At 39.9% G+C, this 17,704-nt stretch overlaps 1 long non-coding RNA gene across 2 annotated transcripts in view; it reads left to right on the forward strand.

Moving 5' to 3' along the window:
• LOC148219870 (uncharacterized) overlaps positions 1–16,522 on the forward strand; it is an 81,405-nt gene extending 64,883 nt beyond the window's left edge. The window contains exons 1-4 of one of the 2 annotated variants that reach the window (XR_015799417.1): positions 8,306–8,667; positions 10,897–11,146; positions 11,949–12,149; positions 14,254–16,522. This is a non-coding gene — a long non-coding RNA (uncharacterized LOC148219870). Of the gene's footprint in view, positions 1–8,305; positions 8,668–10,896; positions 11,147–11,948; positions 12,150–14,253 lie in introns of those variants that run through there. The other variant, XR_015799416.1, reaches the window with a different exon arrangement.
• Positions 16,523–17,704: the final 1,182 nt, after the last annotated feature.

Consider the following 17,704-nt stretch of genomic DNA (forward strand, 5'->3'; position numbering starts at 1 on the left):
TGAATGGCAAGTACTTTTTAAAAACCAATACGCAACTGGATATATGTATATATATATATATATGGAAAATCTGCAGGCAGTCAGCACAGAGAATTTCACCTTGTGTGTGGAAAACTGCCCACGCTGCAAGCCCTGTTTACCCTGTCTGAGTGGGGATCTGCTGGAGCTACAACTGGACCTAGCTTTCCCACAGCTCCAGCTGCAGTGAACCCACCAGCCCATGGCTCATCAGGAAAGGTGAGGAGTGTGGCCCAGCATTCCCCACCCCCCACACGCTCTCCCTCCCCACCATTCATCTGATGCAACTGATGCTGCTTCTGCCCTTGTTTTCCCTTTTCCTTGTCCTTGCTGTGAGAAGTTGGTGTATTACCACTGGCCATACATCCCTCCTCCCCCAGACACAACCACAGAGTGGGTTTCTGCTAGTCCAGCTGGATATGAGGTACTGGCATGGACTGAAAGCAGAGGGGGATATTTTGGAAGAGAGCTAAAATCAGGGGGAAAAGCATGGCTGAGGCTTTGCTGCCAGATGTCTGCCATGGCTTCTGACCAGGGCTTGTGGGCTCTGCAGCTTGCAGACCAGTTTCTTGAAAAATAGGACAGGAATTTTCCCTTTGGCTGAGCAGTATGGAAGCAGAAGAGCACTACAGGGAATGTGAGAGAATGACTAAAAGAGGAGAGGATGGAGAGAAAAAAAGCTGTCTCCTCTACTTCTGAAAATCCTTCTGCGCAAGGATATTTGCCTAGGTCAATTGTAAGGATTCAAGTGTTCGGGTTTACAGGAACAGGTTTTCTTTGAAAGTAATGATTGTAAGTGATGTCTGCTGTAAGAGATGTGTGCTGCCCCTAGAGTTTATGTGCTAAGAAACTGTCAGACATCACACTGGAGGAGTGCATGCAGGAGGAGTTGGCCAGAAATCTATTTTTGAAGATGGTCTCCAAACACAAATCTTTTCTCTGCCATGCTGCTGCTTAATTTATATTCACCTGAAGCCTATAGTGTATCTTGTATGTGTGCCACATCTCCATGACTAAAATACAGCTGCCTCTGAGGTCTGGAAGTGAGGGATAAACCAGGTCATTTCCCCCTATCTGGAAATTAGGGCCCACCAGTGCAATATGCTCGGAATACGCTGCTCCCTGCAGCCCTAGCTTTTCCTAGATCTAGTTTGCCTCTTGTGACTCTGGAAACCTTATTGGACTTGCCTTATTCTTCAGGCAATCTTCAGTCCTTCATTTATTTCATCATTTTGTGCAGCCTTACATCTATTTTGCTGTGCTCTCTGCAGTATGGGCTATCTCTCCGTGTGCTGTTCCAGCACCTACCACAAAGAGGTCCAGACCTTGTGGGCTTTTGTATTCCAAAAATGTAGTTTGTACCTTGTCCTTGCTTCTGCAAATTAAAATGCCTTATACTGACTTCAGTGGAAATACACTGCCTAAGGAGTGAGGCAGTAAGGAAAGGTCTTACTGGACTGCATCAAAGTTTAGTAAAAACAGTGCTTTGTTGTAGTTAGGAGTGGGTGCTTAGTAGGCAGTGATAAAGTGGTACTTTCTGCACTTTTGTCTTCCCAAAAAGTATCCTTTGTTGACTGTATTTACCAGCCTAATCTTAAAAGTAACATTTATATTAACTTTTAAGCTACTTCTTGCTGTGGAAACAGCAAGCAAGTTGGAGTGCTTCTCTTCCAGCACACTCCCAGCATGAAGCCAAAGGGTGACCCATGATGGGGGCAGACTTGGGACATTTAATGGAGAGCCTAATGTGGGATAGGAAGCTCTGGTGCAGCAGCAGGCTCTGCCGGCCCAGGACACTTAAGAGTGCCACAGGGTTTGTGCTCCTCTATGTGGCAGGGGATGTTAGGCAGCTGAGCACCTCACTAGGCAAGTTGCTGAGAAAATCTATCCAGCTATTGAATTGTGACATCTTTCCTTTACTAAACACTTGCCTAGGGCTATAGCTGGACTACTTACAGAAAAGTAAAATGTCATACTAGCACTTCCACACAGTTCAGTCACGATGCTGTGGTGTGGTAGAATGAATGGCAGGTGCTACAACAGCACCTTTACTTTCTCTTTGGGCAAAGGTGCATGAAAAGCTGTGCTCCAGTGCTACCTTGCTACTGAGTTTGTAAGACCTTGGCTGGACTTCCCTTGCTCCTTTGGAGACAGTGCACTTTCTCATCTAGGTAAATGTTGGTCTGTTTTTCATTTAAATATTAATTTGGGCTGTCACAATGTCGTGTGTAATATTGGTGCTCTCTGTGAGGATTAGAGTGATTAGGAGTCTCAGAATACACTTTAATCAGTCAGTTCAATACCACTGAGATTTGCAGTCTACCCTTTCCCATGCAGCAGCCAGTCTTTTGACACGCTAACAAAATTGAAATGAGTTCCTTCATCTTAGACAAGGATAATTAATCTTCAAACACTGTTTATCTTAGCCCAAAAATCCCCAGAATTCAGAAATAAATTAATTTAAAGTCTAAATCTGCTTTAACTAGTAATTGGTTAATCAACGGGCTCGATGTGTAATTATATCCTTTGTTCACACTCCTTACAGGCTTCAAAAGACCATCTAATTCTTATGTTGCTTTCATTCCTATAATTAGCCCATGTGACATACAACGCTGTATGTTAGTGAACAAATTTTTCCTGGAATAATTTCCCTGAGATTGTTCCCTACAGATGAATTTGTTTGTTCTTTTTGTTTTGTTTTGTTTTGTGTGGGGGTTTTTTGTTGTTTTGTTTTGTTTTGGTTTTGTTTTGTTTTCGTTTGGTTTGTGGGGTTTTTTTTAGTAACTTAAAAAAGTTTTTATGATTTCTTTGTTATTTTGGATTTCTGTGACTCATTTAGATATTGTGCAAAGAGTTCTATGTTTCAATCTTTGCTGTCTGCCTGTAGATGAAGAAACCTACACTTTGTTTTAATTTCTCTTACTTACATATGATATAGCTTGAACGACTAAGGGATTCTTGCTCCCTTTGAATATTGATAGGATGTGCAAAATTCATTATATTGTCATTCTAACTGTCTTTCAGAAGAGACCAGCCACAAAATCTATTAGCTGGTGTTATTCTTGTGGACAGGAATTATCATTGCTATTAGGAATTGTAGGTCTGAGAATAAATCAGAGAAGGAAACTGTGGTCTTTTTAACACAGAATTGTGGGTCTTCTTTACTTAGTGGACTCTGCTATAACCCCATTGTGGTCAGTGGTCTGGTCAATGGTTTCATATTTCCGTTCGCAGGAATTTCCACCAGCTTCATGAGTGCTTATATAACAGGTTGTATTAATATCCTCTCTTCAATAATCTTCTTGCCAAAACCTATTAAAGCCCAGCGTTTAACTATTTAAATTATTTAATCTACTTAAACTCCGTTTAACTCTCTTCATACATAAATGTACGTAAATGTATTCCATCTTTCATTCTTGTTAATACCACATAGCTTATAACTCCAAGAAACAAGTCAAACCTTCTCCTTCTGATGAGTGATATGTAAAAGTCTGACTGCCAGCACCTTAGTGATATGAGTTCTTAGAGAACAGGGGAATATCAGCTTTAGTAGTGTTTGGGCCCAAACTTCTGAATATGTGTGAATTCATCCTGCCATTTTGCACTACCCTTAAAAATGAAGAATTCGAGTCATCTGCAAAGCATTTAGAACCTGTGCATCCTTTCTTTTAGCTAGACAGGAATTTTAGCATCAGAGGGGAAAAGTTAAAGGGAGACAGTGTTGAAAAACTTCTGATGAACTGCACTGGATGTGATGGTGGGGAGAGACACGGGGCCTTTTCTCTTGTTATTAACCAGACAGCTCTGGCACACACATTTGTCCTCAGAAGTGTGGGGCATGTGAGATGACTGGGGCGCTGAGAAAGAGGTGGAGGGCAGTGAATAGCCTGGAGCAGTGATCCCCACTGTGTGGGTTATGATGAGTAAAGTAACCTGTGGTCCCCCCAGAATGATGTGATGTGAAGTTGAGCTGGTGAACCAGCAAGATGTTCCCTGATGGAATTTCAAATTCTCTTCAAAATCAGACTGAGATATAAGCAGTGAGCTGCAGCTTTGGAGTTGTTATTCTGGGTGTACCCCATTGCCCAAACCCATCTCTGGTGGGACAGGGACTGAGTCATCTCCCTCTAGGAGAAGACAAGATCAGGTATATTCAGAGGCACTTCCAGAAAGAGTTTTTCCCTTCGAAAAGTAATATTTAAAAAGATGTTTACCTATTAAAAATTTTCCTTGAGATAGATTTCCAAAAATAATGTCAAAGCATGGAATAAATCAATAAAACTATTGCAGCAACCATGCAGCCCAAGAAGCTTCCCTCCCTCTCTGCCAACCCCAGTGAATACTTTTCTGACTATCTGCTATTGTCTCATTATTTTTGCTAAACAGACAGTTCTTTTTTGCACTCACTGCCCTCTACCTCCTTGCTCCTGAACTCTGCTGTATGTTAGAGTCTAGGTTTCTTTCACTCACTCATCTTTGCTGGAAGCCATAACCATCAGAGAATTTCTTACGTCCTTGCCTGAAGAGGTGGTACTTCTTCCCTGGGTCTGAGATTGATCCAAGTCACTGGAAAAAGCTTTCCTGGGTTTGTAATGAGCTACCCCTTTAATCTTTCTCCCAAGCAGTGTCACAACTAGGAGCTCAGAGTTTTAGGTGGAGAAGCAAGTCTGTCCTTCCTTGAGGTCTCCTTTGCAGCCAAAGCGTAGAAAAGAGGAATACCCAGTAAAACCTAGGAGCCCTGAGTTACCCCTGGCCAGACATGTGGCTGAGCCCCTGAGGCTCCCTCTCTGAGCTGCTTTTACTCACACAGTGGTGGGGCTACAGCATGGCTGAGGACAGTGGTAGTGAAAAGCAGGGAAGGTCTGTTTTAAAGTGTGTTAAGACTGCAGAAAAAAGTCTTTGCTTGCCTGAGCACAGAACAGAATTTTCTGCTTGTTTTTGGCACTGAAAAATGTAATATGGAGAAAGAAATACAAAAGGGTTTCTTTGAAAGTGCTTTCCTCAGCTGTGGTCCCTTTCAGCTTTGGGAGCCCAAGCCCTGGGGCTGGCCCTAGGCAAAGATCTGAGGACATGCTTGTCCTTGCCCTGGACTGTAAAGCAATATCCTAGCTAGAGCCTCTGCATGCAAAAATTGGGTATCAATCTCTTCTTGTCTCATTTCACCACAGGTAGCACTGTCTTTGAAATTACAATGCTGTAAATTTGTATTTCCTTTTATTCAGTTGCCAGCTTCTGAGCCTCTATGAATCACATTCTCAAGCCTTTTGTAATAAACACAGGGATAAAAACAATTCTTGAAATGTTCTTGAAAAGACTAAACAAAGCAAAACCCAAATGACAACTGCAATTCTCCTGTAATTTCCTGCATTGGGTAGAGAAAGTCTAAGAACATAAAGCATAGGAGAATGTGCTAAGATTCTGGAAGCTGGAGATGGCAAAGAAATTATGTTTTGCTTGGGCTTCATAAGTGTAGAGCAGTCTCATTCAAGGCATAAGAAACTCAGGAAGAAGAAACATTTTGAAATTTCTATATTGTTTCTGTAAGAAAGCACTTGAAATAAACTTGGTTTGAAATTTGCATAATTTCATTTTTTGAAGACGATGTTACTAGCACATTTCTAAGGGTGAAAATCTCTTATTCTGGCGCCTAAACAAGTTGCTAAGAAAGCCAGTAGAGTCTTCATATTTCTACAGCACAGAATATTGACAAAACATTTCACTTAATTGACATACCATTTCACTTGATCTTTGTCAAGAGGAAAAGGTGTCTGTCTTCCCATTTCATTTTGAAAGAAGGTGATTGCTTGACTCAAGAACCTTTCCAGCTTGAAAAATTGTGTCCAGAGTTCCTCTAGTTTTGGCCTTCCAGGAGACTAGGATTCCATTTTCCAGTTTTCACTATATGCTTTCACAGATAGCCACAGAGCAGCTGAGGAAGACTTTCTAATTTTTACATACAGTAGAGCTTCTAGGCAGAGCTGCAAGCTTCACTTTGTTTGTTGTGATGTAAAAGGTAGTGAAAAGGAGAAAAGAGTTAACACAAGCTCCCATTACAGGAGGTTACACTTACAGGACAAGAGTGTTCAAATATCCTTGGTCTGTGTAGGATGCTATATGTCATAGAAAAGTACACTTTGGAGACTTAATCTCATTCCCATGCAAATAATAGAGCAAGGAGAGCTGAAACAGTACAGATGGATATAAAATGAAGCCTCTCAGTGGGGGACAGAGTGAAGGCAACTCTTGGTATTCCATTAGTGCTCTAGCAGATACCAGGATCCCTTACTCTGCAGTGCCCTAGCCACTCAAGAATTAAAATATTTCTATAATGCATAAGGAAGCTTGAGTTATCCAGAGTTTCTCAAAGTTTCGGTTCATCCTTGCCAACAGGAGGATACTAACATTAAAACTCCTGGGAAAAGGCTGTCTTTCGGGGCTTCCTGCGTTGGGCAGGAAAGTGCTCTGAGAACAACTTTCCCTTTGATTCTCACTGTTCCTCTTCCTCTGTCCCAATCTAGTGATGGCTGGGAAGCTACAAGCTCTCACCATAGGCAGTATCACAGCAGCTTTAGACACGTCTGCGAATCTCAGAGTACTGCTTTCTGTCATCTCTTAGCTCCTAGTACTCAGAAGTCAACCCTCTCTCCCCAAAACAGTTGCAGCATCTCCTGATGAGCCAGTTCTTGGGTTCAGTTTGAAATCCTGTTCCTTGGCTTAATTCTTCTCCCCACTGCAGGGTAATAACTCTTGGAGAGGTCGGGCCCTGTTGTACCCTATCAATGTGACTCATGCAGGCACCTCCACTGCCCTTGCCTTTGAGAGCCCTTTACAGGTCTGATTTTGAGGGGCTCATACCAGGCAAGGCTGTGGTGTTACCTTTGGAGTGACAGCTACTGCAGAGAATATGTTTCTGCAGGACTTCTGCAAAGTAATGGTAGAGTCCTTACAGTAGACAAAAACCCTGCAGAATTTGGATACAAAATAGTAAATTTCATCCTGAGAAAGAATCACGCTAGATTTCTATTTTTAACAGCCACAGAGTGTCTATAAGACCATATTCCTTGAGGATCCTTACATTTATGGTGTTGCTGAAATACCGTAGCCTTCAGGCTTTTGTTGGCCTCTGCACAACTCAGAATTGCAGAGATCTTTCAGCTTAATTATACAAAAATACTCTGCAGAGGGTGGTTTTTTTCCCTTGCAAGTTCAGCCTCATCCTAAGTCTAAATCTGCAGATAGAGGTAAGTACATTACAATGGCGATGACTGATAGCTGAAGATTTTTTGTGTCCACAGTGTTCCCTAATGTAGGCCATTTTTCATCATCTAGAGTTGCCTGATAATGATGTCATTTCCATTGCTTGAATGTTGAAGGAGCAGCCACATATCATGGAGTTAAAATGACTGTTTATGGGGCAGCTAAATTGTGTTGTTATCAGTTTAAGGCAGAGTTTGCTTTGCTTCTGGGGACAAAATGACAGTTGGACTTTCCTAAAACTCATCAAACAGGGATGAGAGTGCCAAGAATACAAATCTGCACTGTAGTCAAGCTGGGGGGGGAAAAGAAGGGAGAGAAGAAAAAGGAGAGCTATTTTTGTGTGAAGATGTGATGACCATCTGATAAAAATGACAAAGTTTTATTTGTCAGAAAATAAGTCACATTGCTGATCACTGGATAGCTTTGATGTAATATTCCACAATCATTTAACTGAGATTTCATGGCAAGATTAATGGTAAAGATTTTTAAACATGCATGAATAAGAGCTTTCTTCTAATATCCAGCTGTCAGACAGTCCTTATCTGGGGCTTATGTTGACTGATTATAGTTGGGAATGATCTAGAACATGACCTTTAAATAAAAAAGAAAATGATGCAGATTTGGAAGTGAACCTTCAAGCTTTTCGGTCTTTTCCTAAACATTTCGAGCCCTCAGATGATTGTATATACATATATATGATATATGCATACGTGTCTTTTCAAACTCAGTCCCACTAACCTGAAAAATCAGCCAGAAAACTCAACAAATTTCTCTGTCTTCCATATCACAGAATACATCTAATATATAATTTCCAAATTCAGGACTCATACTGGCATGAGTTGTTTATGAGATGCTATGAGATTGTAAGCAGTGCACGTATTTTGAGTGAAAGCAGACCAATTTGCTTGGAAAAATAAGTGCTAGTTTCTAGTGTATGGCTTTGAATGAATTGTTATACATACTTCGGAATGGATGGGGAGCATAAATCTCCCTTTGGATATTTCATGAAATATTTGCAGCATATTTTAAACTAGTTTAGTGATGCCAGTTCTTCTGTAGTGCTCACTGCCTACCTTGTGTTTTCACAGGGGACTTCAGCAATGAAGGCAAGTATGGGTTGTGCTGGCCAGCCACAGTGCCTGCCAGACTGCCTCTAGCTGGAGACACCTTTTTGCTCCAAAGCCTCTCTTCTGCATCTGAACACTGAAGAAATGCATTGAAGACAGGACTTTGCAGTTTTGTCCTCCATTAATTCCCTCCGAAACTGAAGGATGTTCACAGCTCCATTGTGTTTTTTACTTGATTAGACACCGAAAATGGATTTAGATTATGGAAAACATCTGGGAGATCCTAAATTTTCTAAGACCACCTCAACCTGAGCAAAATGATGAGGTCAGGTGGAAGGTGTTATTCACTTCCCTACTGTATGGTCTGGCACAGCACAGCCACACAGGACTGGCTGAGGTGGATGATGCACAGAGGTCACAGCATGCCTGCAAATTGCTGGGACCAGCTGGCATGGGTGCTGCCCTTAGTCTGCCCTGACCAGCACTGCATTCTTTTGTACACTGCCCTCTCCATGTTTTGATTAAAAGAAATTTTTCTACCTTCTTCCAATTCAGTAGGAGTTCATGGAGCTTGCTTAGACCTAGGTGAAGTCCTGCACAACTACATTAATCCCCTAATTGAAAGTCATAGCCAGTCTTATAGGCAGAAGACAAACAGTAGTGCTCTGTGAGAAGCTGGCTTGCTGCTCCAAGAAGGGAAAACAAGGGTGGAGACTCCTTTCCTGTGGAGGGAAGTTTCAGATGTCTCCAACACCCTGGTTGAGTTGAGCTGGGTTAGACAGCAGAGGCAATTCTGAAGGGGCTATGCCTCATCTGTCACATCTGTGTTTGAAAAACTGTTCATACAACAGTTGCAAAAAGGAAAAAAAAGCTCTAAATCAATCCAGAGATGTTTCTCTTTTTCGAAAACAGACGGGACAATCAAAGAGGAATGTGATAGCATTCAAAATGCAATATTAATTTGCATTTAATTGCAAAGGAAAATCAATGTAGTGATGTCCAATGAGGTGGCCAGTGGTTTATTTCCCTTTTCACTCTTATTTTTATTCATTTGGGCTCACAAAGGGCCGAGAAATGATGCAGGGTGACTGTGCTTCTTCCCAGCTTGTTTCACACACCTGTGCTGCAACCTGCCTATGCTGAGCTCTGTGGCATGAGGAGATGTTCCACAAGATGTTTGTCTTAAAGAACTAGGTTCTTTTCTTTTTGTGAAATTCTGCTCCTCGCATTTTTTTTTCAGTTTTCAGTTACAGAAAGGGAAGAGAAAATGGAGAAGTAGCAGAAATATTTCCCAATTTTGTCCCCAAGAAGAAAACGCAGGAGTAATGAAAGCAAATTTCCTCCGACTTTTAAAACTATTGTTTCTCTCTTCAGACACCATGGGTTTGGGGGTACCAGTTTTCTTTCCTATTCATAATAAATCCTGAAATTCTTAAAAGGCTGCATTAATAATAAAAAAAAGGGATTTGTCAGTCCAACAAAACTTTTAGGGAAATGTTTTCAAAATAGGTAAAAGTATATTTATTTTCTGTGCTTTCTCCTGGATCTTGAAAGATTTCTATTTTTTTTTTCATTTTGATCTTATTTGAGCTAAGTATAAAGAAGGTGTCTAAGAGGGCTAATAAGACTTTGGGGTTTGTAGCTGAATGAGAAGCATGTAAGTGGGCGACACTGCAAGAGCTTTATTTTCAAATGGTAACTCAAAGGAGATGGAGGTGGGGCCCTGACACCTCCTTGTGATCCTGGAAGTAGAGGCTGTGCTGCAGATTAATTACTTTTATGTAGGACACATGTAAATATGGTGCAACCCACATCCAAATGGCTGAGTTTCATACGTTCTGATCTGGATAATGCTCTCAAGAGTTTTGTAAATCATATTGTAGGCCCTTGGAATTGCAAAAGGAATCTGTCTTGAAAAATTAAGTAAGTCATGTTCAATCATTTGAAATGGGAACCTGGTTTTCAAAGTCAAATGTCTAAAACCCAGAATCATATTGTATGCAGTCTGGGAAAACTTGAAAACAGGAGTGAACATCCCTTTGCAGGGATGTTTACCATTTACAGGGATTTTACCCTTTACAGGGATCCCTTTACAGCAATATCTGCAGTTTAGTTTGGAATATGGTAAACGATGTTGTTGTAACAAGGGTATAATGAGTTCTGATGGCACAAGAAAGCATGATAGCATGGATTTATATCAAAGTCTATTATAGCAGAGAGTCTTGTAACTAGAGCAGAATGTGTTTCTGTCAGACTCAAAATGTCATCTCAGTCACAGACAAAACTGATGAGGAAAAATTATTATCTTTCTTTTCCAGAATTTATCTTTCTTTTCCAGAATTTATCTTTCTTTATCTTTCTTTTCCAGAATTAGAACTTTTGATGATCTCCCTTTAGGTTTCAATGCTTAAACCCCAAATTTCCAGCTGCCACTGTAACAGAAAGGAGATGTGTCTATGCTTGCATATTTTTCCCTTCATTTTTTAAATAACTGCTGGAAATCAACAAAGTTTCACTAGTAAATCAAAATCTTTTTGCTCTTATTTTCTTGTAGAGGAAGCTGAAAAATATCGTGTCATAAAACAGTACCACATTTTCCTGCCTAATTCAGGCCTGAACATGGAAAGAAATCCTCTTACCCTCAACCCTCCAGATGAGAGGTTTTGTGTGAGGGTCTCCCTTGGTCTGGCTCTTCTGGCTCTGCATCATTGTCCTGCACCACTGTGAGCACCTAGCACCACTGCCAAGACCTACAGACTCCATATTCCTAGGAGTTTTAAGGAACTTCAGAGCAGCCTTCAGAGGTATTAATCTGTTATTAACACTCGTTGCAGTCACCAAAGAAATTAAAATGTTTAAAACTCCACGTTATTATCTTCTTTCATAAAACTCTGCACAATTTTGATGCACAAATTAAAAGATTGTTGAGTATTCCTAAAGAGACTTTTAGACTCTACAGGTAATATTCAGACCCTGCTCTTTTTTTTATTGAGCCTATAATTGTTATTGGCAAATATCTACCACAAGCCCACACCTCAAAGCCTAAATGAAATGACCTTAATCCAAACCCAAGCTATTGCAACTGGTTGGATTTACCTTGTCCAACTTAGTATGTGCATCTTTTTCTTTCCAAGAGAGGCTATACATAGTCTCTTGATTGTTCGTGATTGCCCCATTCCTAACAAGAGAAATCTTCTGTCTTTTCTAAAAAGATACTTTGCCACTGTGTCCTGGTCTCATGATTCCTGCATAGGCACCAGAACTGCACAGATTTTCTACTACTGAGGCTCCCTGAGTATGAGAAAATGCCCATCTCCTCATTTTTCAGTGACTGACAATTTTTGGGGGCAGTTGTGGTGGTGAAAATTAGGGTAAAACAATGTCATACATTTTAAACATTGCTAATGGACTCATAGCATGGGAAATGCTTATTTCTATCTCCTGTCCAGCTTCTCCCATTTACTTTGTACCCATATGCAGGTCCATCAAGCATGAGCCAAATAGAATGCTGTCCTATAATTTGAAGTCCAGGTACACCAGTGGAGTTTCAGAGCGATAGAAAAGGAGCTTCTATTCATCACTCATCAATGTCTTCCTGCTTTTCAGAGACTAAACATGCACAAAACCAGCAGGAGGTTGTTATGTTCCTGTTAGCAACTACTGTACGGGAAAAGAAAATCCTGACATGAATTGTGCAGTCTGTCAAACATTGCACAATCCTGACAGCCTTCCTTGTGTTAAATCCAGACATCTACAGCTGTGAGGTGCAGAAGCTGCAGTGGTAACAGAAGCTCAGGAGTCAAAAAGGTAAAAACCCAGTACCACTCTCAACACAGCCACATGGCACAGATGTAATGTGTTGTAATATTCCCTCTTTATATCGTCCAGTGCAGTGTGCCTGGTAAAAACTCACAGCACTCACAGCACTGTGAGTTTTCCCCCTCACCTGTATGTCTTATTAGAAATTAGGCTGGAGATCTTTCATCTTTATATCCACACACGTGTCAGTGAAGAGCAACATTCTTTCTGTGTCATCAAAAGGAGTTACTTTTCCTCTTGTAGAGTTTTTTCTAATTCTGTACAGTGTGGTAGGAAGAAGATACAAAAAGATGCTTGGGTGGTTTCTTCAAAAATGTTAGGCTCTTTTGTCTACTGATCACAACATAAATCAAAACATCTTAAATTAGACAGAGCCTCCTGCCTGGTGGTGCTTAGTGTAGTCAACAATAATAGAAGCAGAGAACTTGAACTGGCAGTGCAAATAAGCACTACTTAATCTAACCTGGCTTGAGAGAAAGAAATATCCTCTTGATTCAGAAGAAGGCTGATACGATAAAATTTCAGGGTCGCCAGAAAGGTTCTCTTATGCTACGGCCAAAGGCCATATGGGTTAAAATGTGCAAGGGGAGAATAAGAAAGATTGTGTAGGTGACAAAGGAGGAGTAAGATGTTCAATATCTTGAAGGAGACACAGCTAGGCTCAAATTTAATGCAGCTCATGAACAGCAGGTTGAATTAACAATTCCTGAAGGTCTCTGTGTGCAGCAGGATGCAGAGATTTTCTTTTGATGCTAGTACAAAACGCATATGTTTCCTCTGTGCAGCATATAATGAGGAAATACTCATTTTCATAGGCACAGAAGGGGGCTGAACTTACGGTCTTCCCATGTAGGATTTACGAGCTTGGATAATTGGCATTGCTAGGGAAGGTCCTGAAAGCGCAATTACTCTGTATTGTACCTAAGGATTTAAGAGTCCTATTAATTCCAAACTGTAATATAGTAATAATACAAAATGCTCTTTAAAGACAACAGAGCTAGCAATTTTAGTTTTCTTTTTGCTGGGGGAGGGCTTCAATAGACAACAGCTATGTCAATATGGGACAGCATCAGCTACTTTCAAAACTTCTGTGTAAGCTGGGTTTGCAGTTCCAGCTAAGTTTATGAAAATGCTCTTTTGTATAGTAGTTTCTACTTTTAAGTTTTTTACAAACCATATATATAACAGTAGATTTAATACTGTTGCCTAATATTATCGTAAATTTCTAAGCAACTCGTTTGGTTGCACAGTTGCTCCTGCCAAATGCAAACCTTGGATGTGTATGTGGCTGTTAATACTGAAGGTACCAGGATAAAACACCTTCAGGAATACAAGTGTGTTATTAGGTATGGCTTCTAAATCCCTTCAAATTATAATCTAAATGCAAAAGGACTGTAGAAGAATGAACTAGTAAGGAATTTAAGACACACAGCAAAGCGTCTGACTAAGATTTAGAGTGGAATGCTTTGATAATTTAATCCAATACATATCCTGGTTTCATTTTTGCACAGCAAGAGACGTACGTGGAAATGCTGGTGTTTATTTTCCTCTTAAGATTACACCTATTTGGAGTGGAGGGAAATACTATGACTAACATACAAAATAGTGTGATCCATACACTGTAAACCATATTAAATGAGCTTTATCTGAGTGTTTCATCCACTTGATTTCCTCAATGGCCCCTATTTTGACTAAGAGGAGATGTCTTGAGGTAGCTATAGTGAAAATAGCCTTTCTTTGTAAACATGACTATTCATGTTAAGGAAGGTACTCTACTAAAAGTGCAACCTTGTCAAAGGTAGTTTAAAATCAATGTCCCTTCATATTCTGCTGGGAGTTGGAAGAAATCTCTTTAAAAGTGGTGATAAGTTTCCTAGTACAGTCTGTTTTAGCAATAAATGTTAAGTTTTGGCCAATAGGGTTTATTTTGTTTGGGAATTTAAAGAACCTCAGTGAACTCTTAGCTTTCTTTTCTCACTACAGTTAGTTAAAAGCCAGTGGGATGTGGAGTCGTGACTGAATGGATTCATGACAGAATACTTTTGGAAACCTCACTCCAGCAATGTAACTGCAAATCTTTTTTTCCTTTCAGGAGCTGAACAATGATAATGATGAATCCATGAAGCCATCTATCACAGGCAGACAGCCTGGAAAGACACTGTAAATTCACCTCTGAGCTGTACCAGTTAAACCTTCTGTTAAATGGAGAAAGTCAAAGGCTGGTGCGTGTCTTCTTTCATTGCCTTCTTAACTAAGACATTCAATTTGTGATGACTGCAAGGAGAAGAACAGACCTCTGACATGACTACTGGCCTCAGGGAAGTGGAATGGCATGATAGGGCTGCCAGCCCCATGGCTTTGACTGACTTTCCCCCTTTTCACCTCCTCAATTTCTATTTAAAAGTTGCATGACATTTTTTAAACAAGTGCCTACCTTAACTGGCAGAAATCAGCTTGCCCAGTTGAACATCCAAGTGAAATACTTTATTTTTACATATCCAGCACATTTAAATGCTATTTGAAGATCTGGGCAGCACATGGACCGAGTATTCAGGATGCATAATTTTCTTCATTTAGTTTGCTGTTTACCAGCTAGCCCAGGCTGATGGAGACTGACACTCCTTGGTCCTTTGTGACAGTTTATGTTTGTGCAGCAGCAGATCTAAAGTGAGTATCAGTATCAAAACAATCAAGCAATACTGGCAATAAGTGGTGGCTTTACTGCAAATCCTCCAAGCAGAAAGACTAAAACTAGAGCAATGCATTGAACTACTTAGTCCTTATCTCTTAAATACACAGCACGGCTTGAAGGCTAGGCCATGATGTCAGCCTGGAGTTTGGTGGTTGGTAGCAATAGCTGCATTCCAGAGGCTCATCCCTCCTGGCTGGGCTGTGTGGGGCTCAATAGCCTTACCCACAGCAGGGCACGACTGAAACCAGGAGCAGGGCAGCATGCCCACCTCTGCTGCCACACCAGGAGTGAGCAAGAAGGACAACTTCATCAAAAGAGGCAGTGACATTTATAAGGAAGAAGAGAAAAAATAATACAATTTCTTGTACCTGGACAGTAAAATTGTAAATGTCAGTGACACTTAAGGGAAGACATGCATGAACTATGTCTTTCAAAACCTGATAGTAATTTGTAGATGTAGACAGATCTGTCAAAGCAGCTAAACTTTGATACTACTTTAATACTACTGATGATTAAACTGCTACGCCAGGCAAAAGCTAGAGGGAAAAATATGATTTTATTAGAAAGGGAGTGGACCTCGGACAGTTCATTAAGGAAGAATCAAGTAAAAAGGTGTCTGGACAAATGAAGCCCCTAAAGCTTGACACTATTGGAATTAACAGGGTAAGACCTCAGACAAAGACAGCAGAGGACAATTACTTCAGATTTAATAGGCAGTGTTTGCAGATGTTCAATACATCTTGGAAAAAACTGTGTTACTTGTTCTGGTTTCTGAAAAATTTAGAAGTCGATCATAAAATACAAATTGTTATAAAGACAGATAACATTAAAATGAAAAGCTGTAAGTCAGAGGAGCTGTTAGGTCAACTTATAATCACAGAGATGCTCTCATTCTCTGTCATGTGTGTTTGCACTGTTGGTTTTTATGGCATCAGTTCCCAAGAGGATTGAAGAAACTAATATTTGACTAAAAGAATATAGGATTTTTAAAACATTCCTTGAAGTAATAAACAAATAAGTGATGCTGTGAGCAGCATGACTTTATCCTGTTGTACCATTGTGAAAGACATTTGTCTAAAAAAATATATAAATGCTGTAACAATGATGACAACATGAATAGCAAGACAATTTGTGAATCTACCATATTTTTCTACCATAAATTGATTTAAGTATCTTTTGAACATACATATTTTAAACTACACAATGGAAGTTCCAATGTAGTACTACAATATTACAGTACAATATCACAGTATGGTATCTTGTACAGATTGTGCACACCAGGGTTTGAATTCAGGGTGAAATGAGCGGGAGGAGAAGAAGGGAAATTCCAGCATATTTTACAAAGTGTACAGGCAAGTTATTTTGAGGAACAGCCTCAAACATTTTTGACACACAGCAAAAAAAAAACCAAACAAACCAAACCTAAGAAAGCTATTTTGCATTTTACAATTTGATGATGTTGTGATAAAGTTTCTACTTGTGCTATGTCATGTGATTTGTTCAGGGGGAACATTTCTCTTCCAGAAAACATTAGCAAACAAAGGGTTTCCTAGCATCATAGAGATATGAAATGTCAAACGTGTATATACTGCATCCCATCCTTATGCTAATGCCTAATTATTCCTTGTACTATGCAAAATGTGTTGTAACAGGGCTTGATATAGTATCAACTGAATATCTTTTCTTCTGGTGTTCAGTCTCCATTTATTTCTTCTCTTTGTTCTTGAACATAAAGTTGCCCCTCCTGGGTGAAACCCCCTTGCCCAGCTCAGCTCTCACATCAGTAGCACATGCTTAGTGTAAAAACCTTCCTACCCTTAAAAGCAATAATCTTGAATTAATGAAAAAGCCAAATTCACCTGGAAATGAAAATGAAAATGAGCTCTGTTGATTGAACAAAAACACGAGGAGAAGTCTGCGTGCCTGCTGGGAGGAAAAGTGGCAGGGCCAGAGCCTGGGATGGAGCATCTCCAACCTTCTTCAATAGGACAGAAACATCAATTTGCATTTCCTCTTGACTTGTAGAAGTCCAAGTAAACCACAAATATGTCAATATGCTCATTATCAAAGTAATTGCTCTATCTGGGAGAAATAATTCTTTTAAATGGTAATTTCATTGGATATATATATATATATATATAAATATCCTTTGGGTCAAGACAGATGTAATTACTTTCTTGACCAATGAACCTCAAAACTGGTTCATCCTGTACTCCTACTTAAACTCCAGTATACTTCGGAATTGGCTTATTCCCTGGTGTATCTTCCCAAAAATTTCCATGTCATCACTGTTTCTTCCTTATTCAGTCCTTTATTGTCTGTGTCTGAAGAGAGATGAATTAGCAGCACTACACATCTGACCCAGGATTTCTACTAATCTGGTGAATATCAGACAAACAAGGCTCTCAGAAATTTTGGTTTTGAGGAAACTTTTAATTTAAAAAATAATTGAATTCAAATTGTTGCAGTCTGGAAAGGTTTAGCTAATGTGTCTAAGAACTGAAAGTTTCTTTGGCAGCCTAATTTGATGTTGACTGACTAATGCACAACTTTGAGCACAAAATTTATTTTGCTAATTAGTGAAAATGATAACTAAATTGATAAGGTTTAAAGCATGTCAATATATTGCACTCTTGTCTCAGAAAATTAACTCTTTGGAAGCTGAGATATCTTGAACAGAGCTTTGTTGTGATTTATTTTCTTCTTTTGAAAATGTGATTCTTTCCTGGACTGGCAGTCAGGAGGGAGGGGCGCATTTCATTCCTCCTGTTATGAGGAGTCCTGGATTAATACCAGTGTGTCTATAAAGCTCCTCACTTGATTCTACATCACTAAAATATTAAAAAGGGCT

Source organism: Sturnus vulgaris, chromosome Z, assembly GCF_052056855.1.
Source record: "Sturnus vulgaris isolate bStuVul1 chromosome Z, bStuVul1.hap1, whole genome shotgun sequence".
NCBI lineage: Eukaryota > Metazoa > Chordata > Aves > Passeriformes > Sturnidae > Sturnus > Sturnus vulgaris.